Source organism: Nanorana parkeri, unplaced genomic scaffold, assembly GCF_000935625.1.
Source record: "Nanorana parkeri isolate BGI_ZX_2015 unplaced genomic scaffold, ASM93562v1 scaffold132, whole genome shotgun sequence".
Lineage (NCBI taxonomy): Eukaryota > Metazoa > Chordata > Amphibia > Anura > Dicroglossidae > Nanorana > Nanorana parkeri.
Window position 1 is genome coordinate 1,774,973 of NW_017306400.1, and position 18,452 is coordinate 1,793,424.

The following is an 18,452-nucleotide window of genomic DNA, read 5'->3' on the forward strand; positions in this document are numbered from 1 at the left end:
ATTGCATGACACAGTTTTGCCTCACTGAGGCTTACATTCATACTGTGGTAGGTTGACCATGAAATCTGCTAGATTTATGTTTAAAGAATACTGTATATGTGAGGAGTATATTGTGCGATAATTAATAATTCTACAATGAACCTTGTGCATTATAGTATATTGTAACCTGTCTAGTCTCCAATGCTTCTTAGTCCTATTTCTGTGATCCCGAGCATTTCACCACCCTCCATCTTCTAATCCTTCAATACCCTATGCAGCCCTGACCGTGCGATGTCTGCAGGACTCCATCTCCAGCCTGGTACCACCTATATACCTCTATATACTCCTGAGTTCTGTACACATATACACCTCTATATACCCCTGAGCTATACACACACATAAACCGTTGATCTGCACACATAAACCGATGATCTGCACACAAAGACTTATACCTCTTCCTGATCTCTACACCACACACCTATAACTCTTCCTGATCTCTGCAGCCATGCACCTATACCTATTCCTGATCTCTGCACCACAAATCTATAACATCCTTCTGATCTCTGCAGCCACACACCTATAACTCTTCCTGATCTCTGCATCACACACTCATACCTCTTCCTCATACAACCTATACATCTTCCTCATCTCTGCATCATATACCTATATATCTCTTACTGATATCTGCACCACACAGCCATACCTCTTCCTGATATCTCTAGCCACAAACAATCTATACATCTTCCTGCTCTCTGCATCATATACCTATACCTCTTCCTGATCTCAGCACCACACACTCATACCTCTTCCTGATATCTCTAGCCACAAACCTATACATCTTCCTGATCTCTGCATCACTCACTCATACTTCTTCCTGATCTCTGCACCACACACTCATACCTCTTCCTGATATCTCTAGCCACAAACCTATACATCTTCCTGATCTCTGCACCACTCACTCATACTTCTTCCTGATCTCTGCACCACACACTCATATCTCTTCCTGATATCTCTAGCCACAAACCTATACATCTTCCTGATCTCTGCATCATATACCTATACCTCTTACTGATCTCTGCACCACACAGCCATATCTGTTCCTGATATCTCTAGCCACAAACCTATACATCTTCCTGATCTCTGCATCATATACCTATACCTCTTACTGATCTCTGCACCACACAGCCATATCTGTTCCTGATATCTCTAGCCACAAACCTATACATCTTCCTCATCTCTGCATCATATACCTATACATCTTCCTGATCTCTGCACCACTCACTCATACTTCTTCCTGATCTCTGCACCACACACTCATATCTCTTCCTGATATCTCTAGCCACAAACCTATACATCTTCCTGATCTCTGCATCATATACCTATACCTCTTACTGATCTCTGCACCACACAGCCATATCTGTTCTTGATATCTCTAGCCACAAACCTATACATCTTCCTGATCTCTGCATCATATACCTATACCTCTTACTGATCAATGCACCACACAGCCATACCTCTTCCTGATATCTCTAGCCACAAATCTATACATCTTCCTCATCTCTGCATCATATACCTATACCTCTTACTGATCTCTGCACCACACAGCCATACCTCTTCCTGATATCTCTAGCCACAAATCTATACATCTTCCTGATCTCTGCATCATATACCTATACCTCTTACTGATCTCTGCACCACACAGCCATACCTCTTCCTGATATCTCTAGCCACAAATCTATACATCTTCCTGATCTCTGCATCATATACCTATACCTCTTACTGATCTCTGCACCACACAGCCATACCTCTTCCTGATATCTCTAGCCACAAATCTATACATCTTCCTGATCTCTGCATCATATACCTATACCTCTTACTGATCTCTGCACCACACAGCCATACCTCTTCCTGATATCTCTAGCCACAAATCTATACATCTTCCTGATCTCTGCATCATATACCTATACCTCTTACTGATCTCTGCACCACACAGCCATACCTCTTCCTGATATCTCTAGCCACAAATCTATACATCTTCCTGATCTCTGCATCATATACCTATACCTCTTACTGATCTCTGCACCACACAGCCATACCTCTTCCTGATATCTCTAGCCACAAATCTATACATCTTCCTGATCTCTGCATCATATACCTATACCTCTTACTGATCTCTGCACCACACAGCCATACCTCTTCCTGATATCTCTAGCCACAAATCTATACATCTTCCTGATCTCTGCATCATATACCTATACCTCTTACTGATCTCTGCACCACACAGCCATATCTGTTCTTGATATCTCTAGCCACAAACCTATACATCTTCCTGATCTCTGCATCATATACCTATACCTCTTACTGATCAATGCACCACACAGCCATACCTCTTCCTGATATCTCTAGCCACAAATCTATACATCTTCCTCATCTCTGCATCATATACCTATACCTCTTACTGATCTCTGCACCACACAGCCATACCTCTTCCTGATATCTCTAGCCACAAACCTATACATCTTCCTGATCTCTGCATCATATACCTATACCTCTTACTGATCTCTGCACCACACAGCCATACCTCTTCCTGATATCTCTAGCCACAAATCTATACATCTTCCTCATCTCTGCATCATATACCTATACCTCTTACTGATCTCTGCACCACACAGCCATACCTCTTCCTGATATCTCAGGAAGTGTCCTCTTAGGACACTAGCACCAGACCTACTCAGTAGATAAGTTCTCAGAGGCTGTGCCATAATTCGGGACCTTGAAAGAGCTCTGTGGCTTATTAACATAGTACACAATAGACTGCAAAACACCACAATGCAGAGTTCAGTACCTGAAGATCATATTCCAGGCTTGCGCCGCAATCTTCTAGTCCAATGGGATCTGCGTATGGCCTCCAAAGCTGTTACGGAGGATGTGCTGATTCAGATAGCTGCTGTGTAGAGACTAGCTCAAGCAGTGTTTTCACTGTGACCGGATTCAGGGCCGGTGCTAGGATTGTAGTCAAGGTGGGCAAGGTGCAATTTTGCGCCCCCCCCCACCCCCCCGATTCCGACCCCCACCCCCTGTAAAAACAGGGCATTTTGACAAGTATTGTACTTGTCAAAATGCCCCGATGTTTGCGCTATGGTTTTTTTTTTCCACTTACCTTCGGTGCAGAGAGCGGCGGCAAGTCAGCGCTGGTCGGGTGGGAGGAGCTACAGGTGGGGTCCTAATTTAGCTGGCCGGCGACTGCCTGAGGTGCCGCGCGTGTCGGGATTAGTGAAATAAATGAACTTTTGCACGATATTCTAATAATTCGAGTTTCACCTGTATGTCTGCTATACTCAGTTCTCCTTTACATAAAAAAAATTGTAATATTTGTGAAATACATGTCTTACTTAACCTTTAGGTTATTGCACATGGAATTTCACATGACTGGAAACCTGGTTACTAATGCAAGCCAGGATACTTTGTATCTACAAAGCTATTTAAAAAGTCTAGCAGCTTGTTTGATTTTTTTAAAAAGCCACAGCCTCAGTAGAAAAGCCAGTATTCTGACAACTCGGTGCATAGTGGGACCCTTGCTTTCTGTGTGGAAGCAGTGTTCTCTCTGCAGAGATCCAAAATGCCCCCAGCTGAGCCACAACCAGAGCTTTACAATCAGCAGGGAGCATTGCCATTATGTGTCTGTAATATATTGTTGAAACAAACTCTTTGGGGTGCTCGTGACTTTCTGATTCATGACTCAAAAAAGGGCATGTCAGGCCTCTGCAGAGAAACCACTGCTTCCACACAGAACACAAAGGTTCCATTCTGCAGCTGCTGGCAGGGGTCAGGCTTTTCTACTTAGGCTTTGGCTGCTTTAGAAATAAAACAAACAGTAAGACATTGCACACCTTTTGTCTTAATACATTTAGCTGATTTAAACTCAAGGTTCAGTTGGGCATTAGGGACTATATCTCTACAAGGATACCAGAATATGGATACCCACAGAGATTAACACAAGCTGGACTGCTGCACACCCCCCAGCTAATGGTTTACATGTGGCCAAGCTTAGTCATGTTGAGTATTTTAGATCAACTGCTACTCTTTTTCCTGCCATGATAGGATAGGTGATGGCATGCTCTTCCCTCTTCCTTTCTCATAACCATTACCATATGTGAGTGATCCAAGCATGCATATGTACGGAAAGATTTTTCCGCAATTGCGTCATCTCTGTACGTCTGACTGCTTTCAGAAGAATATGACAAGCTGAGCCCCAAAGTAGACAGGGAGAAGGTCAGAGATGTCACCAGGCCTTGGCAATGGAAGCACATACCTGGGTTTTCCTGCCATATTTATTGTGCTTCCACATGATGGAGGCAGGGCCGGATTTCCCACAAGGCCACCGAGGCCCGGCCTTGGGGCAGCAGGGAGTAGAGGGGCAGTAGCGGTGTGAATTTCCTATCTCTCAATGCCCAGGACATGCAGTTGCGGGTGCTGGCCGGGTAGTTGTTTTCTACATTTAGCCCTGCTTTGGACAAGCAGGGCTAAATGTAGAGCGGGGAAGCCGCCACTCGATTTGTACAAGTGATCTCGGCTTGTATGCAGCCTGCAGGTCTGTGCTACTCCTGTATTGGAGACAACAAGTTCCATAAAGAGAACCTGTCACCTCCAAATGCTATCACACAGGGGTTTGTTAGCTCCCGTGTGATAGCAATAACGTTAGGTGGAAAAAATGTATAAAAAATAATAAAATAAATAAATATTTAAAAAATAACAATTAAAATAAAAAGTGATAAAAAGGAAAAAAAATGATAAACCATAACAAAGTAAAAGATAAAAATGTAAATGCCCCGCCATCTGGTTGCCATTCTCCATGGGGGGGGGCTTTGAGGGGGCGCATTGAGGAACCTGGTCTTGGGGCAGCAGAGAGAGTAAATCCGGCACTGGATGCAGGGGCTTAGAACTTGTGTCTACTTGTCATAACTTCCAGTCAGTTTTGCAGAGCATCACTGCTCACCCCTCTGCAGTAGCTTCACCGCAGTTCTCTTACTGTAGCTGCTCATGTAATTGTATGTTATTGAGGGAGGGGGCTATATTGTTAACATTTTCAGTGGCCAGATATGGAGGTGGGGGTGTTGTTCTTGACAGTTACAAGCAGAGGATGTCTAAATATAGCCGGTTTACATATCAGTTTTTGTAAGTTAGCAAGAGTGTCTGTATCAAAAGAAAAAATGTTCTATAATTTTCACAGCCACTAATCAGTTTAAACACTTTTTTTTTCTCTGGTTATAAAAGTAATGATGGTCAGTTTAAAAAAAGTTTTTAAAATATATAATATGCTCTCATTGGGTTTACAGTATGTCATCTAGATTTTACCCAATGGCTGTAATCAACAGGGGCAACAAACATGAACTATGAAACATGAAGCTGAAAGTCTACTTGCTATGTAGACATACCCCTTAAAGTGACATTAAATGCAGTTGCAGCTCCTTCCTTCCACTCATTTTCCAAAGTCCCTCCAGCATTGGTGCCAATCTCTGATCCAGCGAGTCCTCATGTCCCATGGTGTCTGTCCCACGTACACGCACCCGGCTGCCAGGCTGCGTCCATTAAGCTTCAGCATTGCTCTCCTCCTCTGGTGATCTGGACTGCGAATGCACCTGCCCACACTTCCTTCTACACAATGTTCGGGAGCCGGGACTTCTGCAGCCTTCAGTGAGCGGCGCTGACACAGGTAAGTTAGTTTGTATTTGCCAATTTTTTTTTTTCAATGTTGGTTCAAATATCTACTGCTTACTAGCAGTAGATATATGCCAAACAAATGTACTTTAAGCATGTTCACATTTTCGTCAATATTACACATCACCACAGTGGTTGGCCAGGGTGCCCTTTGGAACTATTGGCAAAATAAAATATGAAATTTATAACGCAGTCTATTATTAGCATACTACAGAAATATTTGTTTTCTTCTGAGTCCCCCTTTATCCTAGTTTTATCATCTGGTGATCCAGCCAGTAATTCTGTTATTTTTCAACTTCCTTTAACAGGTCAAGCTGTCCAGCAAAAGTGGAAGTTAGAGTGTTGAGACAAACCATTTACAGGGTCTTGCGAAAGTATTCACCTCCCTTGGTGTTCCTGTTTTATTGCATTACAACTTGAAATGTTAATGGATTTTGGGGGGTTTGTACCATGTGATGTACATAACATGCCTACCACTTTATAGAGGCAAAATCATTTTTACTGTGACACAAACAATAATTAATGTTTACATGTTCACATTAGAGGTGAGGAGATTAAGGGGGGATATGATCTCCATGTACAAAATGTTCAATGGTGACAGCAACATTGGCGATAAACTATTTAAAATTAACTCCGTTACAAAAACTAGAGGCCACCACCTAAAATTGGTGGAAAAAAAATTCCAGCACAAGGGACGAAGGGGGTTCTTCACAGTTAGAGCGGTTAAGGTCTGGAACTCACTGCCACAGGCAGTGATTTCAGCAAAAAACATGGAATTGATCAAGAAACTTTTGGACGATTTTTTAAGGGATGTAATATACAGGGGTACAAGTACTCCTAAAAACGAGATCCTATAGGTTGGACTTGATGGACTAACGTCTTTATTCAACCTCAAATACTATGTAACTATGTTATTAAGAAAAAAAACAGAAATCTTGAGTGTGCATAAGTATATATCCCCTTTGCATGAAACCCCTAAATAAGATGTGGGCCAACGAATTAACTTCACAAAACCCATAATTAGCTGTGTTTGCCAACACTAAGCAAGCAACATGAAGACCAGGAAGCTCTCCAAACAAACAGCTTAGAGACAAAGTTGTGAAGTATAGATCAGGGTTGGGTTATAAAAATAATTCCAAACTTTGAACATCCCACGGAGCACTATTAAATCCATTATAAAAAATTAATAGAACATGGCACCACAACAAACCTGACAAGAAAGGGCCGCCCACCAAAACTTGCAGACTGGGCAAGAAGGGCATTAATGAGAGAGGCAACAAAAAGCCTAAACATAATACTGAGGGAGCGGCAAAGATCCACAGGTGAGATTGGCGTATCTGTCCAAAGGACTACTTTAAGCCATACATTCCACAGAGCGAGGCTTTATGGAAGAGTGACAAGAAAAAAAGCCTTGCTAAAAGGAAAAAATGTGCTGTGCGTGTATCCATGAATACACAGCAACAGCATGGCGCCGGGGGGTCGGAAAGATCCGGACTGGGAGGGGGGCCCCTTTAAGACGGCCGCCGTGGTGGCGATCACACCTCTCTGCATTCCTCTCACTCCTCCAGGCCGCTGCAGCTTCAGAGCAGCCAGGAGGAGAGAGAGGGAGCGCTGACAGGTGTGATCAGAGCCGCCTCTCAGCGCTGGTATGAAAAGGGCGCCGGCAGAGCCGAATTTGCCACCGGTGAGCAGAGGAGTGGCAGTGATCCTTTTGATGAGGTGAGGGACATTAGGTTTCGGGGCATCTGGCAGCCCACCCCCCCATCAGGAAGTTCTCGCCCGCTCCCCCCCCCTTCTTGCCGCCGACCAGCCGGAGATCCTCTCAGGAGACAGTGAGGGGAAGCTGCACTCGCAGCCCTTCCTCTCAGCTGTCACAGGAGTTCCAGCACAGTGCTGTGCTGGAACTCCTGTATTGGAGGTGACAGGTTCAGTAAAGAGAACCGGTCACCTCCATATGCTATCACAAATGCACCTTCGCCTGTGTAGGTAAAAATCCTTGCACCAGCCCTGTCCATAACATTCAGATAAGTACATAGAAGGGGCTCCTGAGTGGCATGAGGTGAAGCCACATAAGCTATTTGTGCCACAGTGTAATATCTTGTTAAGTTTGGAACTCCCATTCCACCTGATAGTTTGTGCTAGTATAAGGTACCATTTGCTATCCTAAGGCTTATATTCCCACAAATAAATGTAAACAGTTTGAGCTGTTCTGTGCGTAGGATGTGGCCTGGGACAGCAATTGATAAGCTTTGCATGTGATACAATAATTTGACATTTTTATTACATGAATTCTACAGAACCAATCAATGGGCAGGGATTTCCACAAGTACCACAAAAGATGAGAGAGTTCCCTATAAAGAACTGGATAATTCCCTTCATATAGCGAAATATAGGTTGAGCTAATATACACTCCTAAGTATGGAAGTCTAGAGGTCCACATAAATTGATATTTTTAATAAATGAAAGAGCCTGGGACCCAACAATATATTATTTGTTCTCATTCACATGAAGACTCAAGTGGTCTGCCAGTGTGAAAAAAGAAAATAAGTCAGGCAGTGAAATAAGTGGTGCAGAAGATGTAATCTGCGAAAAGATTCCTTATTCAACCATACAGTATAACTGACCACTTCTGCTGACCTATTTTAAAAGCAGTAGAATGTGTAAGCAGTTCATTCTTTGCACTTATGCAGCTTTTCACAAGTAGCTTTGATGTGTGCATTTACAATTATAATAAATATATCAGTAAACACTTATGACTTGTTAGAAATGGTATTTCACTGAAGTGTGATATGTAGAGCACTCAGTAAGTTTCATCTACAGCTCCTAACACGTCACAATAAACATGAATATTATATGTCAAGTGACTTTTTTAAAAAAAATCTTTTTATTCGTTTTGCATTTATGACACATATAACAGGGCACTAACATAGTGCCTCAAGTACATAATAAGCATAGAATACGGCATAACATAAGCCCAAAATTACACAGTACACATTAACAATCCCCAATCAGCATCCCCCCCTCCCCTAGGTACATTACGGATCCCTAATACTCCATAATCCTATCTACTCTCCTAGAACTCCCTCTAAAATGGATGCGTTATTAATCATTTCCTTGTAGCATCTTCCATTAATGAGCATACAGACGAGCCACTAGCCAGCAGGAGGGGGAACCCCACATTCACATCCACTCACCTAGTAACACCTCTTCGAGGTCTGTAGGAGGTGGATAGTGAAACCGGGACGCCCCCATAAGGATATATACATGCCAAAAACCTCTCGGGACTATCCACTCAGTTTCCCAGCGTAGCAGTGGACTCTATCCAACCATGTCAAGTGACTTTGCCTAAGCTGAGATGATGTTAGCAGTCCGCTGCAGACAGCAGGAAGTAACTCCTAAAGCTGGCCATACACTGTAATATTGTGGCTGAGGGCTGAACCAAGAAAATATTACAGATTCCTCCATCAACGCTTATGAGCCATGATCGAGGAATCTCCCACTGTCTTCATTGTATTCTGACAATGGCCATTGGCTGCCCTCTCTGTTAGTTTGAAGATTTTCTGACTGGCTCCTTCAATCAGCTGATCGAGTGATGCCAGCCGAAAGGGTGCTGACAGCGGCACCCACTGTGCGAACTTCGGCCGGTTCATCAATAACTGCCTGAAATTTGCACAGTGTATGGCCACCTTAAGTCTACCTTCCTGTGCAGTAACCCAATCATCTTCATCGTTCCACTGTATGTAACCTGTACTTTAAGAAATGTAGGTCACTGCGCATGGTGTAAACAAGCCGCCCTAAAGGTCCATTTAGATCTATGAGTTGTGGTAACATCAATTGCATACCACAGTCTGGTGTGTAGTGGTGCCATTATTCCAAATGGCACCCTAATGAAACTGAATTGCAATGCACCAGAAACAAAGGCTGTGCATTGTGGTGCGCCGTGTCAGGAAAATGGTGAATATCAGTTTTTCACTGCGTTGATGTGCATTGACAACCTAGTCAAAATATATGGTCTGTCCTAGCACAACACACATTAATGTGCATTTTATCTTAGTTGAACCAACTTACCTGGATTGGTCAAAGGTACTGCATCCTCAAAAATTGTCATATCACAAAATTACAAAGACAGGATTTTTTAGGTGCTATATCAATAATACATACACATAGGGCTGGATTTACTCTCACTGCTGCCCCAAGGGCAGGTTCTTCAATGTGCCGCACCCCAATGGAGAACCAGCAATTATGGATTGCTGAGATTTGTAGTCTTCTATAGCCGGTTGCCATTCTCTATTGCTGTATAATCATTCATTATACAGCAATGGAGAATGGCAACTATCTATAGAGGACTAAAGATCCCACCAATTCATGATTAAACATCAATTATACAGGGGTGTGTGCAGATCGCACCGGGGCTGCATTTGAGTCTTACCAGGGCTGCATGCAGATCTCACCAGGGCTACGTTTGGGTCTCACCGGGGCTACATTTGGGCCTCACCAGGGATGCGTGCAGGTCTCAGCAGGGCTGCGTTCAGGTCTCAGCAGGGCTGTGTGTCGATCTCACCAGGGCTGTGTGTGGGTCTGACCAGGGATGCATGCAGGTCTTACTAGGGCTGCGTGCAGATCTCAGCAGGGATGTGTTTGGGTCTCATAAGAGATGCGTTTGGGTCTCACTAGGGCTGCGTGCAGATCTCAGTAGGGATGCGTGCAGGTCTCACAAGGGATGCGTGCAAATCTCACCAGGGATGCGTGCAAATCTCACCAGGGATGCCAGCAAGTTTCACCAGGGCTGTGTGTGGGTCTCTCCAGGGCTCTGTGGGTGGGTGCCAGGCTCTTCAGGGCTCTGCATGCGGCTGCTGGGCTCTCTAGGGCTGAATGGGTGGGATCCGGGCTTGTGCTGGGCTCCAGGGCTGTGCTGCTGGGTGTGGAGCTGTCCTGTGCTGTGCCGGAGCTGGGAAGGAGGAGGAGGCAATATGCAGCCGTACTGGCACCATCAAAGAAGGCTGCCTGAGGTCCCCAGCAAATTTAGGACCTCAGGCAGCCGAACTCCCTAAAAAATGTAAAGGGCCAGTATCAGCCCCTCTACTGCCTGCTGCCCCGAGGCCATGGCCTCAGTATCCCTGTGGGGAATCCTGCCCTGCATACACATCCAAAATATTTATTTTACTATACTTCACTTTTATTACATATATTGTATCATTAAAAACACACAGCACATATATTTTGTAATCACTTACATTTCCGCATGTGGCCTAGAATATCACCAGGATGTAACCCACCAGAAACCACCCGCAAGGGCAGAAAATATATAACCAAAGGATAATCCCTCATCCCCCAAGTCTCCCTCTCAAAATTACATATCCAATCTCTTTCAATCAGTCTTGATCATTAGTCCCCGTTCACTTCGGGGTTTTTTTAGCTCGTATTTTCCAGCATGGAAAAGCTCCGCACAAGAAATCACATTGATTTCTATAGTCCCTATTCACGTCTCAGCACAGCGTCATGCTGAGAAAAAGCCGGTCACTGGAAGGTACACAAGCTTCTTTGGGCAGATCAGCGTGGTTAGGAATAGGAAAAAGGGTCACATGGCGCTTATCTCTCTAAATAAAAGTGCATACCAACTACAAAACGTCCTGGTGTGAACGGGGACTTGTAATGTCTTGTGTTGTAAATATATGGATTCCCCATAAGGTGAAAGTTTTTTATGATATGTGTAGGAAAAGGGAAGCATATTAAAATAAATATTTTGAATGTCTATGTGTTATTGATATAGCGCCTGAAAAGTCCCATCTTTATGTAACTCTGTGATATATGACACATTAATGTACATTTGTTAATGCAGTGCAGTGCCTAGATGTGAATGGTTCTTCAGATACACACTTGATATACCCACAATTATATGTTCATTGTTTTAGATAGGGGAAAGAACACCATCAATATTTCATTTAGAAAATTTGCACCTGTACATCACTCCCAACTGTGTTTTTTGTGGAACCAAGACACCCTGTCCTACTATTCTCTTCAGCTGTCCCTCACATTGGTCTTTTATATAGATCACAAAGAGGAATGTAAGCCCTCCCCAACCATCCCATTATCTCCTGCCCGACAGTACCTGCATAGTTCTTGCGGAAAGAACAGCCCGAGTGAGCAAGCAGGGGGTGTTGTACAGCTTTATGTAAGGGTCCACTGAGCACCAGTGACTTTTTATATCTTCCCAGTAAGGCTTGGACCTTTAAAAGGTTCTGTGCCAAATGTAAAGAAACCCTGTCACCAGTTTCGGTTTTAATTTCTTAAGTCTCCCTTTTCCAGGTACATGAATCTTGGTCATAATGTACGCCTTCCAGATGAAGTCCTCTTGACGAAACGTGTCGATGGGCGGGCACATCATTACACACGTAAAGCTGCGGGGAAAGATATTACACAAGCAGCAGATACGGACACGATTGTCTCTTTTTTCAAATGTGAATGTTTTTAGAAAAAACTATAAATAAAAACATTTTAATATACTACACCATGAGCCTCTAAATATATCTTCCTTCCAGTATACTTGTAGACTGGTAGATTTTTCTCTGGAGTACTAATTAATGAAGTGATTGGAGTGTAAAAAATGAGGAACTGAAGGATCTGAGACCAAGAAGCTGAAATACTGCAATAGGCGATTCATGACCATCTTGTAAAAGAAGGTCATGTAGTTCCGGTGGGTGCGGACAATTCTTGGTATTACACACGCTGTGAATAAAGGAGCAGTGGAACATACAGCACAGAAGTGTGGGAAAAGCAGGGAGAGTTTTCGGATCATGTTCTTACACTGAATGGACTTGGTGATTGTTTTACAGTAGAAGGACTTGTTATTCTGACACTATTTTATCCTCACTGGAGTGGGTTTATTTTTAGGACATTGGATACAATACTTTATTGTGGATTTATGCACTAAGTAACACAAAACTTTTCAACACTGTTTATATGGGGTTAGTGATCATATTCACTAATTGTTTTAGCACTGTTTTCATATGAGCTAAGTGTTTTGTAGCACATTTAATGATTGAATATCACTATTGTTTTTTATCTGATTTTTTGACTATTGGCATTGCATGTTTATTTAGATTTTGAAGCGCCCCAACATTTGTCAACATGCATGAAAAAAATTCTAAAGATGTCGTATAACTGAATCCTCCACCCCCCACACCCCCACACCCCCACACCCCATGCAATGAATTTCCCATCATGTATTTTGCTAGCAGCCTCCTCATGCTTCCTTTGCTCCATTGTTGCAAGGCGAGATACACTCACCACAGTTAGCAGCTTTCCGTGGCCCTACAGTGACAGAAGGCCAGGAACCCGGATTCTCCTCCCCTCTTTTAAGCCTGGTTCACACCTAGGGGATTTATCACGCGTCTAAATCCACGCAAAACATGGATTTGCATTAAAGTCAATGGAGGCTGTTCACATCTTTGAGTTGCGTCGCACCTGTCGCGCAAAAAGGTGCAGGAACTATTTTGGGGCAGTTGTTGCACATTTTTGGTCCTATAGACATCTCTATGCATTGAAAACCGCACAGTTTTCAAAGCAAAATCGTGCAAGAAAAGAACACGTGACAAACGAGTGAAAACAGCTCAACAGCTCAATCGCCTAGGTGTGAACCAGGCCTCAAGTCTGGGAATATGGAAGTCTACTTTATAATGGCATGTATATATCACTAAGGGGAATGTATGCCCTCCCTAACCATCACATGATCTCCTGCCCGACAGTACCTGCATAGTTCCTGCAGAAAGAACAGGCGGAGTAAGCAAGCAGGGGGTGGGCTAGCAGCTTCCTCATGCTTCCTTTGCTCTATTGGTGCAAGGCGAGATACACCCACCACAGTTATCAGCTTTTTGGGGCTCTACAGTGAAAGGAGGCCAGGGACCCAGAATCTCCTCCCCTCTTAAATTCTGGGAATATGGAAGCCTACTTCATAATGGCAGGAGAGGTGAAAGGGGGTTGAGCTCATCAGAGGTGTATACATATATGCAGTGGCGAAGCTGGGTGCTCGTCAATGCGGGGGGAAATTTTAGCAGGGGGTTTGTTCAATGGATCTGGGGGAATGGGTGGAGCTCAGCAGGCGGTGTGTATTTAGAACTCTGTGACGGTAGGGAGCTCACTGAATTGGGTGGAGTCTAGTGAGGGTACATTGGAATTCCTGAAAAGCTGTATGAATGCAGAAGGCAAAGGGGCTGAGTGAATACAGAGAGCTGAACTAAGATCTGATAATCTAACAAGGGCACACCCCCCAACTGGTCTGGTTTCTGACAGACTATCTCAGACATGTCAACTCAACCTTAAATCCAGTGAGCCACCCTGTTTTTCTTATACCAATTTAACTCTGTCTCTGGAGCTCCATGATCTATAAATCTCTAAAATCCTTCCCTATTTCTGGTATAGATGCCAGTAGGTTGGCATCAGTGGTGTCCCTAACCTTTTAGCCACCGGAAGTGGGGAGGGGGCCTTTCCCCTGCAGGCTTTGCATCTCCCCGCCCAGCTCTTAGCAAACTGGGACACTCTGGCCGTCGTCCCATCCAACTGGGCAGGACGTCAGCCAGAGTATTGCAGGTTACTAAAAGCTAGGCAGGGAGATATGGGTAAAGGTCCACTTTAAGCTGATGGCATAAGATTTTTTTTGCAGCGCTACTTGCCAACCTTCTTACTAGACTTTCTCAATGTCACCCTCTACAAATGCATAGACATTCTGCCATATAACAATGCTCAGGACTGCTGATAGTCCTATAGGCCCTGGCATTGCGGGAAGGGAGGTAGTGCGCATTCATACATGCCAATTCTTGGAAGTGGAAAAACATGACTGGGTGTTCTAGTTGGCTCCGTCAGGAGGCATTGCTGCAGAAAATATATATGTTGACAGCTAACACCTGCAATTCTTAGTTTGGTGCTGACATGCCAATTAGTAAAATATGATTAATCAGCAGTAAGGGTGGTTGATAAACTGCTTTGAATCAACACAGTTGGATCACTTCCTGGAGACAGGCCACATTTGTTGGCTCCTGGCCTAAGACTATTCTAGCAGTTGTCTTACATTCTAAACTCCATTATACTTTCTAACCTTTAGCATTCTCTCAAGATAGTGATTGCGTCTCTGTTCACTAGCACTTAGTAGAACACTGGTGTTGTGCAGATGCCAGACCATTGGTAAAAAAAGAGTTCATGCAACCTGCTGTACTCAAGTCCCGGGCGATTTTGGCACAATGTGCGGTATAAACGCATCTCAATAGAGACCAGTAAAACAATCTCCCAGCCTAAGAGGTCTATTTATAAAAAAAATTGCATAGCTTTTTCATTGTATATAAATTAATTCTGTGTGAGTTAACCAGCTGTTGTGAGAATGGAGCAAAAACAAAGCATTGTAGTGTAATTTTTCTTCTGATCAAATGTTCTTCAATAGTCATACTCATACAGAGCAGAGGTAATGGGGAAAATATTGCATTATGGCCACTAAGTTAAATGAGAATTATGAGGTAAGTGATTTCCACTCATTCTCATCGACAAAGAAGCCGTCACAGGTCGGCTCTATTGATCGGGAAGTGAGCAGAAACATGCACTGATCTGCTCACTTCCCGATCGTCTCCCTGCAGTGAGCGATGACTGTCAGTCACCGCTCCGCGCTGGGATTCCCCCTCCCCTCTCTGATCTTCCAGCGCTGAGTGGAGGAACGAACGGGGAGGGGGTGGGCGCAGCTGGTTTTGCCTCTAGATAGGCAGAGGCAGCTGTCACTAACGCAGCTGGGTGGATTCAGACAGTATTGTCAGGATCCATCCCGGCTGCGGCGCTCTTAGTATATCGCGGTCAATAGCCTGCTATATACTGAGCTTTGGGTCACGGGAGGAGGTTAGTATATGTCCTCCCATGACCCTAAAGAGAACTATGGGGAAAAACACTTACCCCATAGTTCTCTTTTAAAGTGACATTAAAGGCAAAAATCTTTTTCTCTCCCCCGAATGTTAAAGGAGAACTATGGGGTCAGTGTCTTTCCCCATAGTACTCCTTAGGGTAACGGGAGGACACAAACTACAGCTCGCGGTATACTCAGACGCCGCACCTGGAGCGGATCCCGACGTAGATGACGGGATCCGCCCAGCTGCGTGAGTGACAGCTGGCTCTGCCTACCTAGAGGCAGAGCCAGCTGTACCCGCCCCCTCCCCCATCCGTTCCGCCAGTCAGCGCTGGCAGATCGGAGCGGGGAGAGGGGAATCCAGCCCCTCCCCCTGTCACGGCAAAGAGCCGTGACAGGATCGAGAGGTGAAGGAACCCGGTATGTGTTCGCTCACCTCCCGATCTACTGAGCTGACCTGTGACAGTCTCATTGTCACAGGTCGGCTTAGAACTATGAGGTGAGTGGAAATCACTCATCTCATAGTTCTCCTTTAATGTAAGCACTTACCTTAAATGATGTCTCTTAATCTGATCTTCTTCTTTCAGCCTTCTCTCCAGCGTTGCTGCAGGTCTCTGATCCAGCGCTGACTCCTCTGTCCTTGTTGGCACTTCCTGTCCCATGGTGTCTGCAGGCGGGTGCACGCGTCCATAGACTTACCTTGTGTCTCTCCTCGTCTCCCGGCCGAAAATCCGAACTGCGCATGCGCCCGCCCCAAGATGCTTTGCCGCCGCCCGAGCATTTTCAGATTTTCGGACGGCGCAGCGAAGACACAGGTAAGTTTAAACCGCTTTCGAAAAGCGGGTTTAAAAAATAAATAAATATGTTTTTGCATATATCTACTGCTTGCTAGCAGTAGATATATGCAAAAACACGTGAGGGTTTAGAAAAGGTGATAGGAAATTAATACATGTTAGTAAGGAGATACAATGTTACAGTTCAAGAGACTGCTGGGCAAATGGTTACATTTGCATGCTCATTCTCTCTAGCGTTCTAACTACTAACATGTATTTATTTCTGATGAGCTTCAGCTCTATCTGGCATCCATAATGCGTTATTTTCTCAATTCACTTTGTTCTGTATGAATGAACCTATTGAAGAACATTCGACCAGAAGAGAAATAACACTCATTTTTGCCCCATTCTCAAAACAGCCGTATAACTTGCACAGAACAAATGTACCGGCTGTTTCGTTGGAAGAATAGGCTAAGCACATTATTTGTAAATAGTCCCCTAAGTGTCTTCCCTTCTGTCTCTCTGCTTGTGTTGCATGTTAACTGTACAAGAGAAGAGACAGAGGGGAACTTTAGTACTTAGATGTCCTTGTCCTAAATGTCCATTATGCAGGCTAAAAATAGTGACCTGAGCACATTCACTTCTGCAGATTTAGAAATTTTGTCACCTAAGCAGCTTAATGAGTTTTTAGGTCTCTTCCTGGAACAGGTAAGAATGGTTAGCAAGTGGAGGCAGGCTGGCTTCAGGTAAGAGAAGCAGCATATGTTTGCGGGGTGGGACCCATCTATGGTGGGCTGTACAGGGTCTGCGGTGGGGTATGCAGGGTCTCAGGTGGGCTCTGTAGAGTCTCAGGTGGGCTCTGTTGGGTCTCAGGTGACTTCTGCAGGTCTATGGTGGGCTCTGCAGGATCTCAGGCTGAGATCCTGCAGAGCCCACAAGAGATCCTTTACAGCTCACCTGAGACCCCGGCTTCCCTGCTACGCTACTAAAGCAACCTGTCAGAAGCTGGATACAGCGTGCATACTGTATCCAGTGACTGACGGGTTATGCAAAATGTCTTAAACCGGAAGCGGTGGGGGGAGAGATCATGTCACATCCCCACCCCCCTACCCTCCTCCGATCACACAATGCCTTGTATTCTTTGAAAAAATCCAGGACATTTTGTGAACGGGCAAGTAGAAAGGAGGGTTGAGTGATGCAACCGGAGCGCTCTACTGCTTGAGTTGCATCCCTTCCTCTCCTTGGTACCCAGAAGCTCAGTGTTACAAGCAGGGGACAGCAAGCTACTAGGTGAGGTTGTTATACTTTGCAGTGGCCCCCTGTACATAACGCACATTTTTTTCAATGATAATTTATACACCCAGTGCACTGCGTAATTTATAATTTTTCCTGGAGTGTGGCTTTAAGGGATGTATTCATAAAAAACTGCAGACCCATTTGTCCTGCAAAACTCTGTGTACATTTCTTCTGTGCAAATGGAGGCAAGAACGAACATTTTTAGCATACTAGTCGAATGCAATATCAGGAAAATACCATAATATGTCTACTAGATCTTGTTTAATACTACTTGCTTTCATTTTCATAGAACTAGCATCCAGTGAATTTCACAGGATGAATGGCTCTGCATCATGTTTTTAATAAATACACCCTTAAGTGTCTAAGTCACAATAAGAGTTCTAATTTCCAGAACTGGAACTCTGGCAAATAACTAATTAATAATAATAACAGCTCTGCCTGGTTTTAGGACTGTGAGCATGTGGGCCAGAGTTTTTCTTTCTCCCTCAGTGACACCTGTCAGTAGAAAAGGAGGTCAGGGGAAATTCCACCACAAGATGCACAAAATTCCCATACTTAAAAACACACATTAAGAAAGCTTTCATTTAAAGGAGCTGATTTATAAATCTTCTGCCCAGTGTATGGCACTGCTAATGGCGCTCGCACTGCATTACCACCACTATGGAGCCGAGGAACATAGGAATTTCCTACGTTCCTCGGCTCCATCTAGTGACAGTAGTGCCGTGTGAATTCACCTAGCTATATGCTGATTTATAAATCAGCCCCAGAGTGTATGTATAACCCTTTATTTATGTGTATATATATATATA